The 9322-nt window shown below is 39.2% G+C and overlaps 1 pseudogene; it reads right to left on the reverse strand.

Moving 5' to 3' along the window:
- Positions 1 to 8144: 8144 nt before the first annotated feature.
- Positions 8145 to 8701, reverse strand: LOC114510310 (annotated as a pseudogene).
- Between the last annotated feature and the right edge of the window lie 621 nt (positions 8702 to 9322).

The raw sequence follows: 9322 nt of genomic DNA on the forward strand, positions 1-9322 counted from the left end.
ATGGCATAATAGTGCTTAACAATGCGCTGGCCTCTTTAAGAGTCCAACGGTTTGTTAGCACTTTAATTGCATTTATTGTCTTTGCTATAGTTGTCACAGTTAGTGTGGCCACGGTAACTACTGCCCTCATTGGGTCCGTTCAAACTGCTCATACTGTTGATGTTCTCTTAACCAATTCCACTTTAGAAATGCTTCAACAGGCCCCGACTGATCAAGAAATCCTGACTTGGTTTTCTGCAGTCAAATCAGCCCTCAACTGGATCGGTGAATGCCAGGATGCGCTCAGCAGCTGACCTGTGATCCTGGTTTCTCCAAACTGTGTGTCACCCTTCTGCAATGGAACTCCAGCCAATACTCCTGGAGTGATATTCAATGTCACCTAAGAGGAGCTTTTTTACTAATTCAAAGGGACAAATTAATAAGTTGCAACTGGAGTTACACCAACAGTTGGAGGACATTCAATACTTAACTAAACAGGAGATTCTTCAAACCCTTAATGATAATCTCGGCTCATTAAACCCAAAACACTAGTTTTGATGGATTCAACCTAAGACTGTGGTTCATTGGAGCCACTGGTTGCTTACTGATTTTAATAATGCTTTGTATATTATGATGCATTTACAAATTATTTGCCCAGGGTCACAAAAGAGACCAGCAAGTAGCAAGTCCTGTGGGATGCATGGCCACAACAGCCTTAACAAAAAGAAAAAAAAAGGGGGAATTGCAGGGGACCGGTTTGTTTCAGTCTGGCAAACGTGACTCAGCTCTGAGTAGAAAACCCACAGAAGCAAAATGGTGGGCAGGAGCCAGACCTTCACACTGAGTTTTCCCATGGGAATCAGGCCTAGAAAATGCATACAGACTGTTATGGTTTGCTCTTGCTAAAACCCCATCACCCTGGTTTAAAATAACAAATGTGTATTGTCTATCTTCAAGGTAATTTCCAAAGCCTGTGTGAATTTTCCCAAGGGTAGAGCTAATCAGCTCGCCGCCATTCCCCTCTGCATATTATTTTCATTTCCTTGTTGTACCTAAAATGTAGACAATAATATTCTATGTAGCAGATAATACATCTTTCTCTGATGTAAGACCCAAGAAAAATAATAAAAGCCTGTCTAGGCAAGGGTCGAGGCACTCTCCCCTTGAGAGAGTAGCCATGCCATCCCCCTTTTCTCCACAGGATTGCTGTCTCCTGTGCATTTATTTTCTCTTTCAGTCACAACAGGCGGACTCCGCTGGCTAGAGTCTGCTGCAACCTACTATTTATTTGAATGGCAGGCCTTTTATAATAAATCAGAATAAAAAATGCCTGTTATTTGTGCAGGTTAAGGTAAGTTTAACATATTTTCAGAATTTAATTAGCATGACTTCTTCATCTTTATCTACCATTCTTCTTCCAGAACATCCAGTTCTTCAATGTAAGGACATTCATTCTGCTTTCAAAGGTAGCTCCATGGTGCGCTGGTCCAGTGGCACAGGTGGTTGGAACGTTGTCCCGTACACCAAAAGGTTAAGGGTTCGACTCCAGCTCAGGGCAAATATGTTGGTTGTGGGTTCAAACCCCAGTTGGTAGGCATATGGGGGGCAACTGATAGATGTTTCTCTCTCTCCCTTCTTTCCTCTCTAAAACCAGTAAACATATTAGGTAAGAATTTAAAAAAAAAAAACAAGTAGCTCCCTGCTGGGTTATCAGTATGTCTGCAGTGGAGTAGGGTGGTCTGTGGTCTATTTGAGAGATAGAGTTAAATCATGGAATTACCAGGGGCTAGGGGATGGGGAGCATTTTGTGAAATGTGTGATTGTCTCACTACCACACTATGCACCTGAAACTAATACAAAATAATATTGAATGTAAATTATAATTGAAAAATAAAATTAAAAAATAGTAAGAAGAGTTAGGGTTAACCAGGTCATACAGACCCCAGGATAGTGCCATTCCTCACTAAGGCAGCTGCTCTGAAATTGTCACTCATGGTGCAGAGGATGCTCATTTCAGGTCTGAGGACCTGGAGGCAGTGTCTGGCCCCAAGGTCAGGGTGAGAGGCCTGCCCGAGTCACTCAGGTGCTCTTTGGTTTCCTATAATCCTTCTCTGTTACAGTTTCCTCATCTGCCCAATATAAAGAAAAAATTATTTAAGAGGGAAAATTACTAAGAATAAATGAGATAAGAAAGAATGCAAGGAGAAGAATGCAATAAGAAAGAATACAAATTATATTTTTATGTCATTGTAACATAAAACTTAACCAATTGAAAGTTTTGGTGAAAACCTTTGTTTTGAATGTTGGAACTATTAATAGTGCTGCACCTGGACAGGTGGTCAGAGAACATCCTCCTGGAAGCATGTGATTTTGAGTTGCACTTACATTATAAACACAGTTTTTACGTACTTAAAAAGTTTGTGAAGGGTGTATGTACCACAGAGCACCTCCAGGTGTCTTTTCACTCTCCTTTGCCCTGCCTCATGCCTTCAAGACCCAGGCTGATCTGTGTAGATGTCACCAACAAGCTCTCTTGCATTCTGCCTTCCTATCGGATTTGGCAACAGTGGGCCCTGGCCATATTTTAGAGGGAAAGAGAAAAGTAAAATTGAGGTATTCTTCCTATAGATCCCTTCTTACAGAGCCCCTCAGGCTTGTTCATCTACTTTTTAAAAATTTTTTAATTTTTTATCTTCACCAGAGGTCATTTGTAAATTGCCTTTAGAGGCAGAGGAAGGGAGGGAGGGAGAGACACACTGATTGGTTGTGGATCATATGCATATGGCCCAGAGATGGAACTTGCAACCTAGGCATGCACCCTGACCACAGCCCCTCAACCCCTCAATTATGAGACAATGCTCCAACCAACTGAGCCACACAGGCCAGGGCTGGCTTGCTCATCTTTTGACCAAAATAAAAACTCCTGAAAGACAAATTCTCCATTCAACTTTCCCACTTTCTTTGAGTTACATTTTACTTCCTCTTCCTGCTCTTTTAATCTAGAAGTGGTTATTGTCACCCATGTCGCTCACCCTGAAGTACTGCACTGTCATTGTGGTTTCCTTATATGTACCCTGTACTAGGGACCACACTGGATTCCTCAGAGTACCCCCGTGTGTTTTTTTTTTTCCTGCCTAGACAGGGAGGATAAATGGAGGTAAATGGAGAGGGAAGTTTAATGTTATAAACTATGTCCAGAGATAATGTGGATATTTTTTGGTCCTCTGGATACTCTTTCTGTGGGGGAAGAGACAGGTATACAAATAAATATTTCCAAAAGGTGCTCAAATACTCCAAACTGGGGCTGCAGACAGGCCCTAGCGGCCCACGGTCCCCAGCAGAGGCAGTGGCAGTGAAACTGATAATTTTTGCGTCCCAGCCTCAGGCAGGCCAGTTCCTGTTAGACGTGTCACCTGCCACAGTGGCCTTCCAATTACTCCCTCCGCTGTCCCTCCGATAAAAACCACTCATCCGTTTACATCGTTCAGTGATGTATCTCATTGGTCTAGGTATAAACAATAATCTCCTGTGATAAATATGCTGTTCTCCTACATCTCGCTCTCGTTTACTGCCCTGGTCTCACCTGGAACCCCACCTGGAGGTAGCAATTCAGCAACATTGAAAGGCTGGTGATGTCCCAGAAATGCTTTCTACTAATTCTCATCTGTATGTTGTTGCTGTTGCTATTTCCTAACCTGGAATTATTCTGCTGTCCACCTGTTGAATTTTTCCTCATTACCAAAGCATAGCTCATTAAACTTTAAGAAGAACTTTTTTGAAAATTCTCCAACTACCCTCCTACCTTACTTAACATCAATGCCCCTCTGTTGTGATTCATAGCACCCAGAGTACTTACTATTGTTCTCCGTGTACTTACTATTCTTTACATCTGATACATTGTATCGTCCTTATCCCCTTAGGTCTGTCTTAAATTACAAGTCCAGGAGTGTAAACACCAGCCTGGTACTTTCAGACATCATCAAGATTAGATCATTCATTTGTCTTGAATTGAATCCATTGATTAATTGAATTATTTAATAAAAAACTTCTTATAGATAATAAATAAGTAAATAAACTGGCCAACTTAATTAACTGAATTCATTGCTTCTAACACGCTGATCTTACCAAACACAAAACACTTGTCCTAAGGACAGGGCACGAGTGGACAGCATTGCCCGCAGCTCGGTTGTGAGGCAGGGTGTCCACTTTTCCATGTTCAGCCGGTGCTCAGCCTCTGTTTCCTTGGCTGGGGAAATCACGGCCCAGATGCGTCATTCCTTTGTGCCCACGCCTGGGAGTCAGACTCCCGGGTTCTCTCTCTGGCCTCACAGTTCAGCAGCTGTTCGACGCTGGTCAGGCTACTCTGAACCTCTAAGTTGGTTTCTCAGTAGATTGATTTGGAATTCTATTAGCATCTGCCTCAGAAATTTGCTTTGAGGGTAGTAGTGTATAAACTGGCAGTGTAATAATTTAAAACGTATAAAAATAAATAATATAGAATTATTAACCTGTATTATATTCTCAAAAGATTTCTATGTGAGTTAAAGACCTAAGTGTAAAATCAAACTTTAGTGTTTTTAAGAAAAAATATGGGAAACAATCTTTATAACCTCTAGACAGGAAATGGCTTTAAAATACATACCATAAACACAAACAAGAAAGAGTTATAACTCTATTATCATTAAAAAGTTTATCAAAATATTTTCAAAAGGAAAAAAAATCCAAAGCCCGAAAGAAGATATTAATAATACAATAACTAACAAAAGATCAATATTCATTATAAAACGGCCCAACATATTGATAAGAAAAATATGACAGTCTGTTTACAAGAATGACAAATGTAAAAATGGAAATGTAGAGGAAATGACTTGAATACCAAATAAACATGAAAAAAAAACAGTCCTCCATCTCAGCATGGCATAAGATGGCATTTCAACACAATTAAATTCTAATGTGTACCCATCACATTTGCAAAAATGTCAAAGTTTGATATTGTCAATTGTTTAAGAACACGTGGAATAAGAGAAACCCTTACACATTAGTGTGCCAACAGAGGAACACGTTGGAAATGCCTAGTGAAGCTGAAGAAGCGTAAGTGTAAGTGTAGCTGAAAATCTTCACTGCCTCCGTGCATCCCAGTTCCTAGGGACACGTTCGGAGACAGCCCGGCATGCTGGCATGCGGGCAGCGTGTAACATGCAGACAACATGTAGAGAAACATTACATCCGATACTAGGTGGGGGAGCCTCAACAGGGGAAGCAATGGTCAAATACACCACAATGTTTTCTTAAAATTACATAGATAAATAAAAGGTGGTGTTTTATTAAAACTGAATAATATACAGTCTTGAAGCTGAAGGAATCACAGCTATATATATCAAAATGGTAAATATCGTAGTCTTGTGTTTGAGTGAAAAACTTTTTTGAAAAAATACACAAAGCATAGTGCTCTATATGGAAGTTGAAATATACTAAACATTACTTTCTATTGCTTGAGATAAACACAGATTGTAAAAGTATTTAAAAGTAATGGAGATACTGAGATGTGAACATTAGTTACTGGTGGCTATGGAGTGAGAAGAGTGCATTAATGGAGTTTCAGCAAATCTTAATTCTGTTTTCAACATGTTCTTTCTTGATGTGGGTGTTTTTAAAACTTATTCTTAATTTTTTTTCTATCTATTGAATGCTATCTTATAATTTAACAAAGGGACAATAAGGATTTGAGTGAGAATTAAATGGACTAACATGGTGTTAAATTCATGTAGAATAGACATTCAAGAAATTTCAGTTCCCTGCTTTTTCTTTACTCTTATAAGTAGGAATCACTTTCTTCTGCCTTCTTTTGTTTTCTCTATTTTTTGATAAGTAGGGAGTGTGGGGGTGAAAGTGTGGGTTCTGGCTTGTAGCCCGATTCAAATTTTGATGTCAGTCAAACTTGATCTGACATCTAAGGTCAATTTAACTTCTTTGAGTCATGACTTTCATCATCTAAACATTAAGGAGAGAAGTTGTTTTCATATTGAAATTTTAATTTTGTGTTAATTTGGTTCAGATAAAATGTTTAGTATAGTCTTTGGCCCAAAATAAGAATTCATTAATCAGTCACAGTTATCAACCAGCAACTATTACACTGCTGGTTAATGACATAGTTAAGTCTCCTCAGAATAAGAGCTATCATTTATGAGTATTTGTTATATGTCATGCGTTGTGTGAAATTAGATCTTTTTCTATATTACCTCTTTTAATACTCACAAGTTGGCTGTTAGATACTATCATTATCCAATTTACAGACACAGAAGTGGAGCCCCGGGGCCTACATGGGCCCAGAGATAAACTGGAAGAATCTGGATACAAATCTGTCTGGTTGACTCCGAAGCCCAGTGTTTTTAATCATTAAGTTCTCCTGTACGCTAGGTTTATGCTCTTGCTTGGATGTCATCCTGCTGCCTTACAAATACACGGCAATGACAGAAAAATGGAATGGTGGCTCTGTTCACCAACAGGGAAGACACTGTCTCATGACACGAGAGATGCCTTTATTTCTTGCCGTCTTTCTAAGGGTTGATGCTCGTTGTGTCCCACAGTAGTACTACACAGAGAGATGATGATTCATGCCAATTTTTCCTACTGGGGTGTGATTCAGCCAGTCAGTACAGCAGTGCTTTTACATAGAGGTCTGCTTGGAACGAAATTATGGTGGAAGTCCACCCAAAACGTTTCTGTTGCATGTGATGATATAACCAGCAATTTGTTTGGATTTAACTCTGTTTGATTATTAAATGAAATACTGTTTGGGGTTTGTATAGTGAAAAAAAAATCAATGAAACTAGTCTCTTGGCACTGGGGCAGGAGATGACCAGCTGACTTTTATAACTCTCAACCAGAGGTTGTACTGTGTAGACTGTTTTTGTTCTATGAAAACAACATCTTACACAGTTTGCAAAACAGATCAGAGATTTCCAGGAGATGTGTGTGTGTGTGTTTACATGTTGGGAGGGGAGTATATGGTGTTCATTCAGAATTCTACAGCCTTCATTCCCCAAGTCCTATTTCATCAGAGTCGAGAGACACTGAAGACACTGTCTGGAAGGTAAGCAGGCTCGGTCTCCCCATCATCCTGATCACACAGGTCCTGTATCAGAGAAAGCAGAACCATCATTCTCTATTTGGTTGCTCAGGTTTGCTTTGAAATTCTGTAGGTCAGATAAGGCTGGTGTAAAATCTTGTTATGGCCATGATAGATGGACCCTTAATTTCAATAAGGGATCTTAATAACTTGTATGTTTATTAAAATCTGCTTTAACTTAAAAAATAAGAATAAAAAGAAATTCTGGAGGCCAGGATTAAATAATGTTATGAATATTAATAAAAAACACTGGGAAGATTGAATGTGGGAGGTGAGGATGGGTAGGGCGGGGGAGTGTAGGTGGGTAAGGGGAGGTTGGGTAATGAGGGGAAATGGGGACAAGTGTCATAGAACAGCAATAAAAAAAGGGAAAAAAGAAACAGAAAGTATTACTAATAATCTTCTTTTCATTTTCAAGGTGCAAAGGACTAGTATTCAGTTTGCAGTAGCCGAGACCTTAGGGCAAGGCAGCTGGTTATGTCCAAACTTTGCCAGACTTTAGCACCATGTAATGCTTTTAGTCTGCCATGCTTTACCAAAGTGTGCTTTTCACCTTGGGTGTTCAAAGCTATGTCATGTGACGACATTCTCGTGATTTTATTTTCACCCCAGGCTGAAACACATCAAGTTTTTATCACCATTAGTACCTATTTGTAATTGCAGTCATCTTCCAATGATGCTTGCCGATGGCATGAATGCCGTTCTGCCATCAGCTAAATCCCTACCCCGTCCCTGCACCGTGCGGGGGTCTAAACATTTCATGACATAACACATGGCTACGCATCTTACTTATCATCTTATATTTGTACTCTCCGTAGTCTCTGGATAAAGTGATTTTATTCTATCCATAGTTACAAACCTTTGAGAGTATATATATTTGAAAATTTAAATGATTTTCGGACTACTTTCATCCATATATTTTGAATTAATATAGCTTGCAGATTGTGTTACTTTTTCTATTTAACAATTAAAAATAACTAAAACACTATCAAATAGTTCATTCATGAAGTAAATGGTTTCAGTGGCAATAATAAATTCACTTGAATAGGAGAAATAATAAAATCAAAAGAATAACTACTGGGTAATCATCAGAAAATCTGTGGCCATTAGGGCTATGATGTAGAAATCCAAAATCACTCAGAGGCCAAATCTTAAAGAAGATATGTCCTCTTATTAGTCCATATGGAATAGGTCCATAGTACCTGGAATGCAGGTAATTCTCTAGATTATCACCTTCTAACCAAACATAACCCCTTGGCACATAACTATGACTTTTCAAGAAATCTGGTGAGGATTTGGTCCCTTCCAAATCAATTACTTTTTTACAATATTTGACTTTAAATAACTTGGGCTTTTTGCAAAAACAGTGTCACCTCTCTGGATACCATAAAAGTGTCAACTAAGGTTTTCTGCAAAGACGGTATCTGAATCTTAAATTGTAGCCTCCACTGATGGTCCAGAATGCGTGACAACACTGCCAATGTATTCAAAAGCACAGTGAGCAATGCAGCCACACTGAATAGTAAAACCAACAAGTTGGAAGTCTCTTCCCAGAACATCACAAAGCATATTTGTATGTAGACTCTGACACCATTGCCCATAGGTCTGTTCAATACTTAGGGTAGTTGCAGGACTTCCAGATAAAAGTATGGAAAGCAAGTCTTAAAGCATATATAGGCGATCCAGGGTTTCAGGATTCCCGGGTCCTACAGAAGTCCTGACAGTATATATTTTTATTTTTTTAAAGATTTTATTTATTTATTTTTAGACAGAGGTGAAAGGAGGGAGACAGAGAGTCAGGGAAACATTAATGTGTGGTTGCCTCTAATGCACCCCCTACTGGGGGCCTGGCCTGCAACCCAGGCATGTGCCCTGACTGAAAATTGAACTGGCGACCCTTTGCTTCGTAAGCCGATGCTCAATCCTCTGAGCCACACCAGCCAGGGTGTGATAATATATATTTTTAAATAATGTTCATTTTAGAAGCATTTTAGTTACCCAAAATGATCTCAGTAAATTTAGGGATTAAGAGCTCAATAGACTGTTTGTTTTGTAGACTTTTTGAGCTCTGTATTGAACTTTATGTGAATGAAGATAACTACACTGGTCTTGTCAATGTTCAAAGTCCAATGACTGGCTTTCTTATGAACAAATCTTAAAACCTTGTTCATTGTTGTTGTTTGTTGTTGTGCTTAATAATGAGAATTTACCAGA

This window comes from Phyllostomus discolor, chromosome 13 (assembly GCF_004126475.2).
Source record: "Phyllostomus discolor isolate MPI-MPIP mPhyDis1 chromosome 13, mPhyDis1.pri.v3, whole genome shotgun sequence".
Classification (NCBI taxonomy): Eukaryota; Metazoa; Chordata; class Mammalia; order Chiroptera; family Phyllostomidae; genus Phyllostomus; species Phyllostomus discolor.